At 47.1% G+C, this 16,925-nt stretch overlaps 1 pseudogene; it reads left to right on the forward strand.

The window, feature by feature from the left end:
• Positions 1 to 4,403: 4,403 nt before the first annotated feature.
• LOC105716151 (putative neuropeptide Y receptor type 6) lies at positions 4,404 to 5,351 on the forward strand (annotated as a pseudogene).
• Positions 5,352 to 16,925: the final 11,574 nt, after the last annotated feature.

A 16,925-nucleotide genomic window follows, 5' to 3' on the forward strand; every position in this document is an offset into this window, starting at 1 on the left:
CATGTTTATAAATCAGAAATAAAGTATCATTTCTATCTAGAGTACAGGGCTGCTGTAGAGATCAAGTAAGACAGCAGTCAGCACATGAATTATTGATGAATTAATTAATGAATGATGCATTGATTAAAATGATTAAAAATCATTAAGCCCTGAAGAGTATGATACGTTATCTGCATCAGCACAACCACAGAATCTGCATTCCTAGAGGTTTAAGAAAAAGGAGTGAGAATTCTATGGGAGATGATCACAGTGTGGTCCTACCCTATTTTGGGCTCCTCACATATATACTTGGGGGTTTGGAAGTGTACAAAACTTTACCCAAAGCCACACACTCTCTGAAGTTACATAACAGAATTTTGTTAATATAAAACAAATAGAAAATGTCCTGCTTCTTTGCTTTTAAATTAAGAACAGGAAATACAGAACTTGATATAAAAAATAGAAAACGGGAGGCAATAGAAAATCGTGGAAAGAACATGGAACTCTCTAAAAGCCAGAAGACTTAGGCTCTGATCCCTGTTCTGCTAATATTTAACTGCAATGCTGCAATATCTATCGAATGAAAGGAATATATTAGAGGACCTTTATAGTCTCTTTCAGATCAAAGCACCATAGCTCCAAATGAAATAGAACAAATAATCTAAAATGCAATTTTTCTATGCTATGGACAATTAAGGGAAAGGGGGAAAACAAGAGTAGAGAATAAGACAGATGGACAGAGAGGAAAAGAATAAATGGTAAGAAAAAAAAAAAAAAGACCAAAAGGCAGATACACACAAATTCTGACCCCAACTCCCTCCCCTCAAAAAAAGAATTATATGAATAAAGAGACAGAAGAAAGATACACACTAACAAAATGACATTCAGATGCAGAAATAAATATGCACATAAAGACTTTGGTGGAATTATGCTCTTATTTTGTTCATCTTGAAACTTTTCAACACAAAACTACTCCCAAAATTTAACATAATGTTGTACTTTGATGTTAAAAGGCATAAACTGAATCAGTTGAAGGCAGGTGCCTCATTAGCTAGATACAATCAAGTTGAAGGTTGAGGATTAACCGCTGCCATATGCTACTCATATTTTTTAGCAAAATGTCACTTGATACTTTGAGATCTCACTTACATGGGTCAATTCCAACCAAACAAGCCAAAGATGAACTCTCCTGAAATAGAAATGTATCCCAAGAATTTTTTTATGAACCAGGGCTTAGTATTATTTTGCTTCCAGATAGGCAGGATTTAAATATTTTAACTTAATAGTCAACAATTACATAAAGTGTAATTCCCACATTGCCATTTAAAGCCCATATTTGGGCATTTTCCTATTTAATCTTCTCTGTATTGTGTAGAGGGTGCTGGATAATGTAACTCCAGCACTCTCCTTTGATTCCCTCCTCAGATGAGGCCCTTCGGACCTACAGGCTTTTCTGAGCTCCAGGCTATGACAGAAATTTATAGACTGGGGAGCTAATTTGTGCTTTGCTACTAATCAGAATATAGGAGAGCAGAAAAATCACCACCCAGTCTCAAGCCTCCTGTTGCAGGATGGTGAGTAATCCCCATTCACTATGAAGTCAGCCCAGATTGACGAGAATGGGCAACACAAGGGTTCCTGATGTTTACTCTCATCTCTGTCTGCTAGGAACCCTGCAAAATTATATGAGTTTTCACATCTGTAAAGAGAAAACTGTTAGTCAGACTTATCTGCAGGATTCATAGGAAGCTTTTCTTTCTTGTAGATAATAAGAGTTTGGACAAAAAAACACACAAGACTTTGCTGGTTTTGTTTGGCTTTAGACTTTTCTGTACTTTGGTTTTTCCCTCTACGAAATGGAACTATATCAATCCCACTCCTCCCTAATGCAACTGATGATGGAGAAATAAATAGTATAGCAGATAGGAAAGCACTCATAGCTCTTTGGAGGATGAGGGTCAGGTCAGTTCAGTCCAAGTGTCTGAGACATTCAACAAGAATAATAACAATAATGAGTGCTTGGGTTTGAACAGTGTTTAACAGTTTACACAATGTTTTAATTTTTTAAAAACTTAAGTTCAGGGGTGCATGTGCAGGTTTGTTATATAGGTAAATTGCATGTCATGGGAGTTTGGTGTATGGATTATTTCATCACCCGGGTAACAAGCATACTACCCGATAGGTTATTTTTCAGTCCTCTTAAAATGTTTTAAATGTATTATTTCATTGGCCTTTATAATAAGGCATGAAATAGGGAGGCTACTTTTTAATTTCATTTGACAGATAAATAAGGGCCAAGAGAAGGAGAGCGCCTTGCCCAAGATCAAACAGCCGGACATGTCTCCTGACACAAAAGCTAGTGCTCATTCTGGTTTTCTGAACTACATAAGCAGTTTTAGTTAATGCCTATTTCCTTTCATTCCTATCCTCCTGCAAGTGAGGTTTGCTTGGTAGGAGGCCTCTAATTAGCAATCAAAGTTTTCTATCTCTTGTTTATAGTTCTAATCTATCAACTGTATAGAGAGCTTAAATTTGCCTTGAAATTCTCCTTCAGCCATTATCTGTAAACCCTGGGTCTCATGAGTCATCCAGGCCTTAAACTTTCTTTTTGAATACTATTATTTATAAATTTTGCTATTTTTCCTATTACCACATAGTATCTTTTAAGGCAAACTAAATATAGCCTGAGAAGGACTCCATGCTTCTACATTTGAGTCCTTGTGGATGAACTGTAACCTAGCTTAATAGGCAGACAAGGCTGAAACCTAATTTAGGAGTATGCGCCTATAGCAATAGGTGAGTTTTGGCTAATCTCAGAGGCCATACTTCAATCACTCATAGACTGCTAAGTATTCAAACTGTGTTCAAAGAAGGTAAACGTCAACCTGTAACCAATCCAGCTGTTTCTGTACCTCACCTCCAATTTCTATACATCACTTTTTTTTTAATCTATAAATTTGTTCTGACCATGAGGCATTCCTGGAGTCTTTCAGAATCTGCTGTGATTTTAGGGGCTGCCCGATTCACAAATCTTTCACTGCTCAATTAAACTCCTTCAAATTGAATTCAGCTGAAGTTTTTCTTTTAACACATCTGAGCAACAGATCAGTTCCTTGGATCCTCCCTCCTCAGCCTCCCGAGTAGCTAGGACTATAGGTACACACCACTACACTCAGTTCATCTGTGGTATCCGACAGACCTAAGTATTCCTAAGGTGATTTATTTCCAATAAGAAACTGCTAAGCCTTAGATCTCAGAGACAATGTGAGAATAGGCCACCATAACTTCAAACTTTCATTCCCTTTCATTCCTATTGTTCAGTTCCCTTTGTCAATGCTATTTATGTTGTTTTCCTCAAACTCCTAAAGAATAAACCAAGATGAGGAGTGTTTTTTCCCTCTTTGCTGTCTCTAAATGTGTTCTCTTTGGGCCAGAAATCTCAGCACTTTGAATGGCAGGGAGTTCTTCAAGCCTGTTGTACATCCTGGTATGAATAATTCCACTGAATATAACCACCCTAAACTATGCTGAGCCATAGAACCAGAGCCTGCCTTTCCTCTGGAAGTCAGAAGAAGAGGGATCTGGAGGAAGTAAGAATTGGAGGAACGCTTTTTAAATGAAGTTAATCCTGGGTAATGGCTCACTAGACACTGGCTGCCTTCCTTGTCTTGATCTCCAAAATCTGAGCAACATACCCAGAAACTGCCTGTGGCTTCAACCCCAGAGAGTTGAAGGCCCTAATCCATTCATGAGGGCAGAGCCCTCATGGCCTAGTCACCTCCTAAAGGCCCTACCTCTTAATACTGTTGCATTGGGGATTAAGTTTTAACATGAATTTTGGAGGGAACACAAACATTCAAACAAACCATAACAGAACCCAACTTCACGGTATTCCAGCCTCTACAGCACAATCCCTATCCTCATGACTATTTAAAGGCCACTGAAGCAAGTGGGTGCATACTCAGATGACCCTAAAAATAATACAGAAGTTGATAGGGATAGAAACATATTTGACTGCTTCTATAGTTAACAAAATGCTGTTACATTCCTTGCCTCCCTAGCTCTAAAGACTATACTAGCGGGACAAAGAAAGTACCTGAGATGAGGGGAGGGTAAAGGTTCACAGAGATCACCTGGATATTTGCTCTATGTCCTCTCAAGGGCTTTGGTACCCCTAGAGAATTATCCATATTGTTAAGAACTTGTGTTAATATCTGGGTTCTGTTTCTTTTTTTAAGGTCTTAAGAGCGTGCTGAAGTCATTCTTGTGTTTCCATCAAATACAGACACAGATCAGGGAAGACTAAACCCTACTAATTTGTCATTGGAATCCTCAGAACAAAGGGTCTCCCAAGAACTAATGGCCAAAATATCCATCCATAACACAAGTAAGCTTAGAAAATCTCTTCTTACAATCCTGACATAATGGAAGTTTCCCTAAACCAGCCAGCATCTGATACAACCAAGACAAAGAACAACAACTTGAGTCCTGTCAACCTCCTATCTAGCTTTATTCCTATTCCTCACAGCCTATATTGTGGTCTTAATTGTGGGCCTTTTTGGAAACCTCTCTCTCATCATCATCATCTTTAAGAACCAGAGAAAAGCTCAGAATGTCACCAGCATACTGATTGCCAACCTCTCTGATATCTAGGTGTGTGTCATGTGCATCCCTTTTACTGTCATCTACACTCTGATGGACCACTGGATACTTGGGGATACCATGTGCAAACTCACATCCCATGTGCAGAGTGTCTCAATCTCTGTGTCCATATTCTCACTTGTATTAATTGCTGTGGAAAGATACCAGCTAATGGTGAACCCCCATGGCTGGAAGCCCAGTGTCACTCACGCCTACTGGATCATCACACTGATTTGGCTGTTTTCCCTTCTGCTGTCTATTCCCTTCTTCCTGTCCTACCACCTCACCAATGAGCCCTTCCGCAATCTCTCTCCCCACTGACCTCTACACCCAGCAGGTGGCCTGTGTAGAGAATTGGCCCTCCAGAAAGAACCAGCTGCTCTTCACCACCTCCCTGCTTATGATGCAGTATTTTGTTCCTTTAGGCTTCATCCTCATCTGCTACTTGAAGATTATTATTATCTGCCTCCACAGGAGAAATGCAAAGGTAGACAAGAAGAGGGGAAATGAGAGCCGGCTCAGTGAGAACAAGAGGATCAACACAATGTTGATTTCCATCGTGATGACCTTTGGAGCCTGCTGGCTGCCCTGAATATCTTCAATGTCATCTTTGACTGATATCATGAGGTGCTGATGAGCTGCCACCACGACCTGGTATTTGTAGTTTGCCACCTGGCTGCTATGGTTTCCACATGTATAAACCCTCTCTTTTATGGCTTTCTCAACAAAAATTTCCAAAAGGACCTGCTAGTGCTTATTCACCACTGCTGGTGCTTCACACCTCGGGAAAGACATGAAAATATTGCCATCTCCACTATGCAAACAGACTGTAAGGAGTCTTTAAAATTGGCTCGTATACCAATAGGTATATGAATATTGATAATACTTAATGCTAAAGTCCTTCTTGAATGGGAGCTGGAGAGGTAATGGTTGGGGATAGGGCAAGATGCAGAAAGAAGAAACCCCAAGCAGGGTCTACCAGGGCCCTCCTCCTGTCTCTACTTCTTTTCTTAGTAACCCCCTACCTGCCTCCCACCACCTGCCTCCCCCACCACCTGCCTCCCCCACCACCTGCCTCCCCCCACCTGCCTCCCCGTCACCTGCCTTCCCCACACCTGCCTCCCTCCTCCCATCCTCCCATCCTCCTTTCCATTTTCCCACTCATACTCCATTCCATCTTCCCCCCACCATCTTCACCTGCTCTCTTGCCACCTGTCCTCCTATCTACCCACAGATTTCTTTCCTCCCGTCCTACCTCCCTCCTCCCTCAACTCAGCCTTCTCGGCCCTCCCCATCTCCTTCTCCCCTGTCTGTCTCCCTCCCCTCCCTTCCCCCTTCTCCCTCCCCTCCCCTCCCCCTCTCTCCCTCTTCTCCCCATCTCCTCCCTCCCCTCCTTTTACCCTCTCCCTTACTCCCTTTCCCCTCCCCCACACTCTCCCTCACCCTCTCTTCCTCCCTCTCCTCCTCCTTTCTCTCTTTCTACCCCCCACTTCTGCTCTGTGCATTTGTCCTTCCTATCTGCATTTCCATCCTCCTGCCTTCCCCATGCCTGGCAGCATAGGTGTGGCAGTCGCCTCTCAGGGTGCTCTGGCCCTGCCTGGTAGAATGAAGACGGTGGAGCCCCTGGCCCCTCAGTTCCTCCTTGGGGCCCCTCCCCTGGAGAAGCCTCACACCTCAGCTGTCTTCCTCATTATTCTCAGAAATGAAAAGCAGGAAGCCACCTTGGTGTCTGTCCCCAAGGGTGGCTAAACCACCCATGGTAAAATCTCCATGGCTGAGGGAGGAAACATGAGTGACCGGGGCTCCTGGCCTGAAGCCAGGCCGCACCATCACTGACTGTGTGAGCACAGACAAGATGCTTTCTTTTCCCTGACTTGTGTGACTCAGTTTCCTCATCTGCCACCATCTCTTATGGTTCTTCTGAGATTCAGATGAGGAACCAGTTGGCACCGTGCCTGGTGCAGAGGCCCTCCATGATGGGAGCTCTGATTACCTTCATTTGATGATGATGATGATGTGGCTTTGCCCTCAAGTCTCTGTGCAAACCTCTCTTTGGGGTTATTTGTCCACAGTGGCTTCCCCAAAGGGTGGTGGGGTCAAGTGAGATCTTGGCACCCATGACAGTTCACTCTGGGGTCGGGGGAAGAAGCCAGCCCCTTCCCACCCACTGGTCTCCACAGGTCAACTGCAGCAGAGACATCTCATCCACCCAGCTGTTAGGACTCTGCTGAGGGGACATCACTGCACAGCCTCTCGAGGTATGGGGTCTCTGTCCTTGGCAAAATGGTTGTGGTACACAGTGGGCCCCTTCAGGGCGGCTGGCACAGCCTGATCACAGGGGCTGCCTGTGGTGTGGCCCGAGGCTGAGGTCACTGCCAGGAGAAACTCACATGGTCTCCCTCCTCCAAGACCCCCATATCCCTGGTGACATGCACCTGGACTCCCAGCTCTCAGGGGCGTCAGCTCAACCTAACAATCTTTGAATGGTCCCATGTGCAAACACAGGTAGACGTCAACCAGAACCCGAGGCTTGCAAGTCCACCTCTGTCATGGGTAACTAAGTTGGTGGTGGGCATGTCCTGGCCTTATGAGACAAGTGGACGGTGGAGCTCAGGGCTGGGGCATGGCTCAGCTCAGGTGGCTTCATGCTCACTCTGCCAAGGGTGCCAGCAGGAAGCACAATGCCTTTCTCCTTGTCCTGTCTCCCAGCACTGCCATCTAAGCAGCAGGGGCTCAGCCATTTCTATTTTGTTCGTGGTAGTATCCTCAGGTTTAACACAGGGCCTGGCACATAGTAGGTGCTCAGTCCACCTTGTTGACTCATGGAGTAGCAGTCCCTGCCTCATAAAACCGGTGACATAAAACGATGAGGGGCCTCGCCGCCTGCTGCGTGTTCAGGGAGTGATCGCAGCTGGTGCTGCTGTTGCCACTGTTTCTTTTCATTCATTCATTCATTCATTCATTCGTTCATTTATTGAGACAGAGACTTGCTCAGCTGCCCAGGCTGGAGTGCAATGGCATGACCTAAGCTCCCCGTAACCTCTGCCTCCCAAGTTCAAGCAGTCCTCCTGCCTCAGCCTCCTGAATAGCTGGGATTACAGGCAAGCACCACCATGCCCGGCTAATTTTTGTATTTTTAGTAGAGATGGGGTTTCACCATGTTGATCAGGCTGGTCTTGAACTCCTGACCTAGTGATCCACCCGTCTCAGCCTCCCAAAGTGCTGGGATTACAGGTGTGAGCCACCACACCCGGCCCTGATTTGCATTTCTTAGAGGTCAGCTGGGGCAAGGGCAGGCATGGAGGCTGGGAGATGACAGCTGCTGCTGCATTCCCGGCACAGGGGATGGTCAGGAGAGGAAGCTACCACCCCCTGTACCTGCCTGACACCCAGATTCTCTAGTCCCAGGCCATCTTGGTCTCCAGGGAGCACATCCTGGGTTGAGGTGGGCTCCTGCTGCATTCCAGCTGCCAGCTGGGCCTCACCCCAGCCCCAGACCACGGCCTACACCTCAGCCTGACCCTCCGAAACCACAGCAGACCTCATTTGCCTGACTTCTTCGGGGAGCTGGAGGTGGGTGGCCAGGACAGAGCTGACAGTCCCTGGGGAAGATGCCCCCACTTCCTTCCCGTTCCTCCCTGGCCAGCAGGTCCTCACTGCCAGGGCGGCCCCGCCATCTAGTGGTCAACTGAGGAACTGCAGACCAGCACCCCGGATGGGGCCAGAGCGTCACTCTGGGTTGGGGGAACACCTGCTGAACCCCAGGCCTGGCCCTGGCGCAGAGACAAAGCAGCTCCTCCACCGCCCCAACACCCAGTCCTTCCTATAACGGAGAGGTAGCGGCTGGGCTGCCCAAGTTTCAATCTGAGCCCAGCTGCCTCCTGGCACCTGAGTTTCTTCCCGTGTAAAATGGATATAATCATTGCACTGGGGGTTTTATCTCCCAGGGGTTAATATTACAAAGATTAAATATGTTTATAGGCATAGATCGCTTAGAGCAGTGCCTGATGGAAAACAGCCACTACGTATTTGCTGTCATTAGCCATTATTGGCCCCATCTCCTCCCCCTTCCTGCCTCCCAGCAGCCCTGGGAAGTAAGGGGCAGAGTTGGCCTCCAATGCCTACTCTACCCTGACCTGGCCAGGTGATCCCAGCAAGGAACCTCTCTGAAAATGTTTCCTCATCTTGTATCAGGTATTTCACAGGGTAGTTTTGGCGGGTCTGGATACCAATTCCCACTGCCTGCATAGCCAAGGCACATGACATAGCAGCTGCTCTCTTGGTCTTTCCATTCACCTCCTCTGTCTTCCTGGCTGGGTGAACTTGACCTTGTGACTTTCCTTTGCTGAGCCTCACTGTTCCCCTCTGTCAAATGGGAACATCTACCATCTCCCTTGCAAAATCGTTAGGAGGAAAACAGACATTTGTACAACATCTGCACATAGTAGGTGGTTGTGAGAAGGGAATTCCCTCCCTTCCTGGCATCTAGAGCCGGATGAGGATGGCATTTGTGGGTTGAGAGTTCAGCAGCCGTGGCCATTTCAAAGGAGCTTCTCCTTCCAAGGTTCTTGTTCTCTGGGACTTACGGTCACTTCCCCGTTTCCCAGCCAGGCTCCTGGCTGCTCCCAGATCTGTAAGCCCCATGCCTGATGGAACCGGATGCCTGGAAATGAGCCTGTGGCGGACACTCAGCAAGTGACTGGTCCTCTTGCTTCTCTGTCCCTGATTTATTTGGGACAGCTGTTCTGGCTCTTCTCACTTGCTCCATTCTGGGGTCTGTGGAGTGGTAAGAGGCTTCCCCAGCCTTGTTTGTTCCTCCCCACAACCCAGTGGCCCCAGGACAGATTCAGGGAGGTCAGGCACTCACCCAGGTTGCACAGAGGCAGGTGGGGCCCTCGCACTTCAGTGACAGCCAGTGAGGGGCTGAGCTCAGACGCAGGGAGCCATCTAGGGCCGGCTTCATGTGATCTGCAGACTGTCCCCTTCTCCCACCTGCCTGGCAAGATCACAGTGTGCTCTGTGAAATTCCACAGGAGTCCAGGGCTGTACCCTCCTACCAACTTGGATCTCCTCAGAGGTCGACATGCTTCTGCATGTGTAGTAAGCACCCTGCATTCGATTCCAAGACCTACTGTATTGAAGTGCCAACCGGAAGGCTTAATGCAACAGACATGTCTAGTCTCACAGTTCTAGAGGCCAGAAGTCCAAAATCAAGTTGTCAGCAGGGCCACACTCCCTCTGAAAGCCCTAGGGAAGATCCTCCATACCACCTCTGGCTTCTGGTGGCTGCTGGCAACCCTTGGCTGTGGTGGCGTCACACCAGTCTCTGCCTCTGTCCCACATGGTGGCTTTCTCCTAGGAACAGCATTCATTGGGTGTGTGACCTGCCTTCATCCACTGTGGCCTCATCTTAACTTGATTATATTTGCAAAAAACTTATTTCCAAATAACACCACGTTCATGGGTATGTGGGGTTAGGACTTCAACATATCTGAGGAACAAAATTCAACTCATAACAGACACACGTGCACACACACACACTCTCTTAAGTCCTGTTAAGCTTTGTGAACCATTGTTCTGTATGTTTTACAGACCTTGGAGCTAAGGCCCAGAGAGGGTACCGCCCTTACTGAAGAGTGCACAGCTTGTTGGCTGCAATGTCTGGACTAGAATACAGGGTAGCTGAGGCTCCTTCCCCTGCAGGGCCTCCTCCAGGCTTGTGTTCTCTTGGGGCCTCTGTGCCTCTCCCCAGCCCCATTCTAGACTCACCTGTCCTGGTCCTGGTCCCTACCATTCTCCCAAGGCTTGAGGTAAACTGCTCCATGCCTGGGGTGTTACGCCAGACGTTATCCACGTCTCCTTGAACTTGCTTAGACCTTTGCAGTGGTTCCCATGCAAACTCGGCAAGCCTGGGCTGTCGGCAGAAACACCAGGGCACTGGGAATGTTAGAAATACAAGTGGCCGGGTCCCACTCAAACCAATTAAATCAGACTGTCTGGGTGGGGCCTGGGAAGCAGTCATTGCTAAGTTACCCTGTGGCGGCTGCTGCTGGGTTGGTGGGTTCCTAGATGGGTTTTTGTTTTGGTTTGTTTTATCTTATTTTGTTTTTGAGACAGAGTCTCTCTCTGTCACCCAGGCTGGAGTACAGTGGTGTCATCTTGGCTAACTGTAACCTCCGCCTCCCAGTTCAACTGATTCTTCTGCCTCAGCCTCCCAAGTACCTGGGACTACAGGTGCGTGCCACTATGTCCAGCTAATTTTTTGTATTTTTAGTAGAGACAGGATTTTACTGTGTTAGAACAGTCTCGATCTCCTGACCTCATGATCCTGCCTCGGCCTCCCAAAGTGGTGGGATTACAGACATGAGCCACCACACCTGGCCTAGATGGATATTTTAAAAATTTTTAAATCTATTTGTTTTAAGACTGGCTAATTTTTGTATTTTTGGTAGAGACAGGGTTTTGCCATGTTGCCCAGGCTGGTCTCATACTCCTGGGCTCAAGTGATCTGCCCACCTTGGCCTTCTAAAGTGCTGGGATTACAGGAGTGAGCCACTGCACCCAGCCCTGAGTATTTTCATAGGTGCTTTCTGTGATGGGGCACTGGGAGGCTTGGGGAGGGATGTGGTGTGGGGAACCTGGTACCTTGGAGATCGGGCATGGGTATTATGCCTTCCATTGGTTTCCTACAGGTCTGACCACAGCCTCCCCAGCCAGCCCCTTCCTGAGCCTGGGGCTGGCAGGGAACAGAGACCAGGGGCAGGGCCTGGGCCAGGCTCCACTCAGGCCTCTGCCCTCCCCTTCCCAGCTTCGTGGCTCCAAGGCTCAGCGGGTCAGCCTACTGGGCCATGTCTCTACCTTGGCTTCTCAAAGCCTGGTCCAGTTGGAGGGGAATGTGGACAACAGGGAGGAGAAAGTGAGGCTGTCCATGTCCCAGGTCCCAAGCTGTCTCCAGGCCTCTGTGGCCCATGAGGAGAGTGAGTGGCGGCTGGGTCCTAGCTCAGCTCGCTGGGTCATGGCCCCCATTGGCTCAAGAAAGGAGAGAGGTCTGGGCATTAAGATCTCAGAAGTCAGGGCTGGGCGCAGAGGCTCACACCTGTAATCCCAGCACTTTGGGAGGCCGAGACAGGAGGAGGCCTGTTTGAATAGCAAGCTGGCAGGCTGAAGCAGAATGTGAGCAAGGGAGAGTGGATGCAATGGGGAGGGACTGGGAGGTCCCAAGGCTGGGGGTAGGAGGAGGCCTCTGACTTCTGCTCTGACCTAGGAAGGACATGATCACCCTTTCACCTCAAAAGGCCCCTTTGGTTCCTGTGTTGAGAACACGGGGGTGGTGGATAGAAGTGGGGAATGCAGTCTAAAGCAGGGGCCTGGGGACCCAGTATCCTTTTCCCTCCCAGGCACGAGGCCCACCAGGAGCCAGGCTCCAGGTAGGGAGGCAGCCCCCTTCTTCCACGCTGCTGGCCTCACAGAGTGTCTGGACTCTGGCTCTGCCTCTAACTAAGATTCCTCTGCATCGGCTCAGTGTGCCTCAGTTTCCTCAGCTGTAGAATAGGGACTAAACCCACATCATGGGGAAAAGGCTCCATGTAATACAAGTTCCTGCTCCTGCCTTCTCATGGTCAGAATGTAGGCTGAGGAAGGGAAGAGCTCCCAGGGTGGGGCTTTGGCTTGACTGAAGAATCACCTGCCTGGTAATTTGCCTAGCTGGTGAGTGGGATCTGGTGGGGATGCCAAAAAATGGATTCAGCTGACAGGGAGGGCGTTGAGGCTGCTTCCTGCCTTCAGCTGCAGGGCCTCTGGGCTCCCTAGAAGGTAAGTGAGGCCACCTGCCCTGCACCCCCTCCACCGGCCCATCAACAACAGAGCGTGCAATGTTCCTCTTCCCACTACACCCCCATGTGAACCGAGATCTCCCGGATCATTCAGATCTCACAGGCTTGACTCCTACTCTACATATTGAGAAAGTTCCAGTCCTCCCCTCAACTGTAGAAATTTCCTAGACCTGTTGGTCAGGCATAGTGGCTCACACCTGTAATCCCAGCACTTTGGGAGGCTGAGGTGGGCAGATCACTTGAGGTCGGGAGTTTGAGACCAGCCTGGCCAACATGGTGAAACCCTGACTCTACTAAAACTACAAAAATTAGCTGGGCATGGCAGTGAGTGACTGTAGTTCCAGCTACTCCAGAGGCCGAGAAAGGAGAATCACTTAAACCAAGGAGGCAGAGGTCGCAGTGAATCAAGATCGTACCGTTACACGCCAGCCTGAGCAACAGAATGAGATTCTGTCTCAAAAAACAAACCAAAACAATTTCTTAGACCTTCCAGCTCCTGTCTTTGGCATCCCCACACACAGACCCCATGCTGCCAAGACCCAGGGGGCAGAGCAGCCCTGGGGAGCACCCAAGCCTTGGGCTTTTAGCATAGAGTGTTCAGGTCTTTATAGATTGGGCCCATGGCACAGAGAGGTCCCAGGTCTCTGGCTTCCTGTGACCTTTGGTTTCCTTGCCAACAGAAAATGTCACCCTCCAAAGCAAGAAACTTGAGGGCATGGGTCACCCCAGCCATGGCATCTGCCCAGAGCTTGAGAAGGAAGGAATATTCTCCAGCTACCTCACAGGGCTGGCGTCCGTGGTCACTTCCCTGTGGATCACCCAACTGTGTCGGGCAACCTGAACCTCATCTGCAGGGTTGCAAAGAGGAAAATACAAAAGTCTTTACGTGAGCACTGAGAAGGCAGATGCAGCAGAAACCTCCAGGCGGTAACTACCCAGTTTGGGATCTGTGGTGGAGAGCATATTGGCGATCATGTGTACTTACACTCTAGGGTCGCCAGGTGGCACTATGGCCTCATCCGTGGCTCTGAAAAGGAAAATTTGGAAGGAGTTTACCACAGCGAATGTTTAACAAGCCCCTACTATGTGACAAATCACTCACTCCTCACAACCACCTAATGAGCTAAGGATTCTTATTATCTATATTTTATACAAAAAAAAAAAAAAAATGGAGACATAAAGAGGTGAATTTTCTCTTGCCCAGATCACTCAGCTAATAAGTGGTGGAGACAGAACAGGACCTAAACAGCGTGGCTGTGAAGCCTCCATGCATTGATTCGACAAGTGTTTATTGAGCACCTGCCATGTACAAGGCCTTGTGTGATTAAATACGGTTATGATTAATAATATAACAATGACAAATCACTGACACTTTTTAGAGTTAACATTTTCTCATTTTGTAGGTTTCAGGCACAGAACTGTATATGCAATAATAGTGAAATTGATCTCACTAGTTATGACAAAAATAATGATACATTTAAATGAACTGGATGTTTTAGAGGTATTATCTCATGAATTCTTGACAGAAACTGAATGAGGAATGAAATTTATTGTTCCCATTTCATGCAGAAGGAAGCTGAGGTGAAGAGGGGTAAAGTAATTTTGCATGGCATGAAGTAGAAATTCAAAGTACAGGAATTTGAACTTGGTTCTGACATTTTCTGAGGCCCCCATGCTCTTGACCACTATAGACTCAAGCATCACCTTGTTTTTCCACTCATTCAAGAAATTTTTTTTTAAATTGTCTAATAGGTTGGCATTCATCATGAGCTTCTGTTCTCATTCTACAGGTGGTGAAGACCTCTATTATCCTGACCCCACAGTTCCTATCCCATGACCAGGGCCAGCTCACCAGGGAGCTGCAGCAGTACATAAGTCCATGCCATCCCCCACACAAGTACCTGAGGAAGGTGAGTGAGCGCAGACAGATGGGGCCTGGCGCCCTTGAACAGTTCCTGGGTCTTGGCTGCCACAGGTCTCACAGGGGGCCATGCTGGGTGAAGCATAGGCAGTCACAGTACTGGCTTTTTCTTCCTTTTTCCTTCCATGAAAGTGGCTTAGGGATGGGGTAAAGTAGTTGACTTATTTGGATAAACACCACTATTTTGTGTCATAAACTCAAAAAGATTCACTGCTGGCATGTTAACCTAAACAAAGAAAAACAACCAGACAAGTGCTCATTGGTACTTAAAAATGTTATTTTATTTATTTATTTATTTATTTATTTGAGGCAGAGTCATGCTCTCTTGCCCAGGCTTCAGTGCAATGGTGAGATCTCGGCTCACTGCAACCTCTGCCTCCTGGGTCCAAGCAATTCTCCTGTCTCAGCCTCCCGAGTAGCTGGAACTATAGGCATGTGCCACCATGCCTAGCTAATGTTTGTATTTTTAGTAAAGATGGGGTTTCACCACGTTAGCCAAGCTAGTCTTGAACTCCTGACCTCAGGCAATCCTCCTATTTTTTAACATGACTCATAATAAACAAATTCTATATTACATATATATGTTCTATATTTCTGAATAAAAGACTTAACAAAATATTTACAACATTTCATACATTTTTATTCTCCATTTGTTTTGAATGCTCTTTGCAATCTACAAAAAGTCCAATAGTAATAATTAAATTACTCATTAAATTGAGCATTATCTTATCATTAAAATGATAATCTCAAAAATGATCTTTTGTTTTTGAGCTAAAAATATTTTAACGATATACCATTTAAGAGAAAACCATTGGCTACAAAAGAATATACATGGCTTATTATTTTTTGAGACAGAGTCTCACTCTGTTGCTCAGGCTGAAGTGCAGTGTTGTAATATCAGCTCACTGCAACCTTCACCTCCCTGGGTTCAAGCGATTCTCTTGCTTTAGCCTCCTGAGTAGCTGGGACTACAGGTGTGCACCACTATGCGTGGCTAACTTTTGTATTTTTTAGTAAAGACAGGATTTCGCCATATTGGCCAGACTGATCTCCAACTCCTGACCTCGTGATCCACTCACCACAGCCTCCCAAAGTGCTGGGATTACAGGCATGAGCCACTGTGCCTTGTTCATAGTTTTATCCTATCTGTTGAAAAATAAAGATTGAAAGAATACATAATACAAATAAGTTTACATTTCTATTTTTGTAATACTTTGCTGCATTGTCTGGGTATTGGCAATCAATTTGCATTCTGAAGCTACATGGCTAATGTTGAGTACTCACTGTGTGTGCCAGGCCCTGGGCTCAATGCTCTACCTGTATTTTTATTTCATTTAATTCTCTCCACAACCTGAGGTAATATAGCCAGCCCATTTTACGGAGTTGAAACTGAGGCTCAGAGACTGAAAGTTAAATGTCTGAGGTTGCAGCCAATAAGAGGCAGAGCTGGAACTGAAGCCTACATGTGCCTGACAACTAGTTCATATTCTGACAGTAGGCTAGTCTGCTTCACAGAGCATGGAATAGATGAATAGATGGTGTGTGCCTGCTAGGATGGACCACGTATCACTGTAGGTAATAAACAGCCCCGAACAACGGAAATTTACAACGCTGAAGGCTCTTTTCCTGCTCATGCTACCCGTCCTCCATGGCTCTCCTGGGCCCTGTGCTCCACATCGTCACATCTGCCACCAGAATAAAAGAGAAGCCTCTATATGGGAGCTAGCAGCAGCTCTAAGAGATGAATGAAAGTGTGGCCTGTCTCAATGGCTCCCACCCTTTTGCCTCGAGGTGACACCCTTCACTTCCACGCACATCTAAGTCAAAGCAAATCCCACAGCCACCTCCACCTTCAAGGGGCCCAGAGTAGAACTTGAAATATTCAGTGAATTCCATTAAGGCCACCATATGGTGTCAGCCTATGTGGGAGACTGTGAAGGGGCAGAGGAGGAGAGTGGGGAATTGATGGGAAGTGACAGCAGAACTGAGTCACCTCGGATTTGCTTTAGCCTCAACCAGGTGGGGTTTGTCCCAGAGCTGCACAAAATCAGCAGCAGCATGATCAAATGGAGTAAACTTCAGAAAAAGCAGTTTGTTCAGATGTGATCAGCAGTGAACTCAGACTCAGCTGAGTGACATTGAGTCAGTAAATCTCTGCCTGCCTCAGTTACCCAATATGATAGTGATGAAGATGGGAGCATTGAGAGAGTTGATTTAGAGGGATATCAGAAATGTGAATATTCAATATTTTGTTCCTTTAAGTTAAATCCAGGCACTATCTTTTCCTGCAAGTCTCCTGTTTCCTTCAGATTGCACAGGTGAGAGTGCTCAAATTAGGGCTGGAGGTCAAAATGTTGGCTCCCACACCAACAGTTCCCCTGTGTTGTGCATACATTCTGTGCATTTTCCTGTGCTAAACACTGTCCCAAAACATCATGGGGCCTGATTCTTCCTCCTTGTTCCAATGGCCCTGGGTGACTCAAGTGCCCATTCAATGACCAGGACACAGAGGTCTTAGAGGCATGCTCTGTGAGGCCCCAGGTGCCAGCCGC

The sequence above is a fragment of the Aotus nancymaae genome, unplaced genomic scaffold (assembly GCF_030222135.1).
Source record: "Aotus nancymaae isolate 86718 unplaced genomic scaffold, 86718_ANA_hifiasm-v0.15.2.pri h1tg000064l_1, whole genome shotgun sequence".
In the NCBI taxonomy this organism is placed as follows: Eukaryota; Metazoa; Chordata; class Mammalia; order Primates; family Aotidae; genus Aotus; species Aotus nancymaae.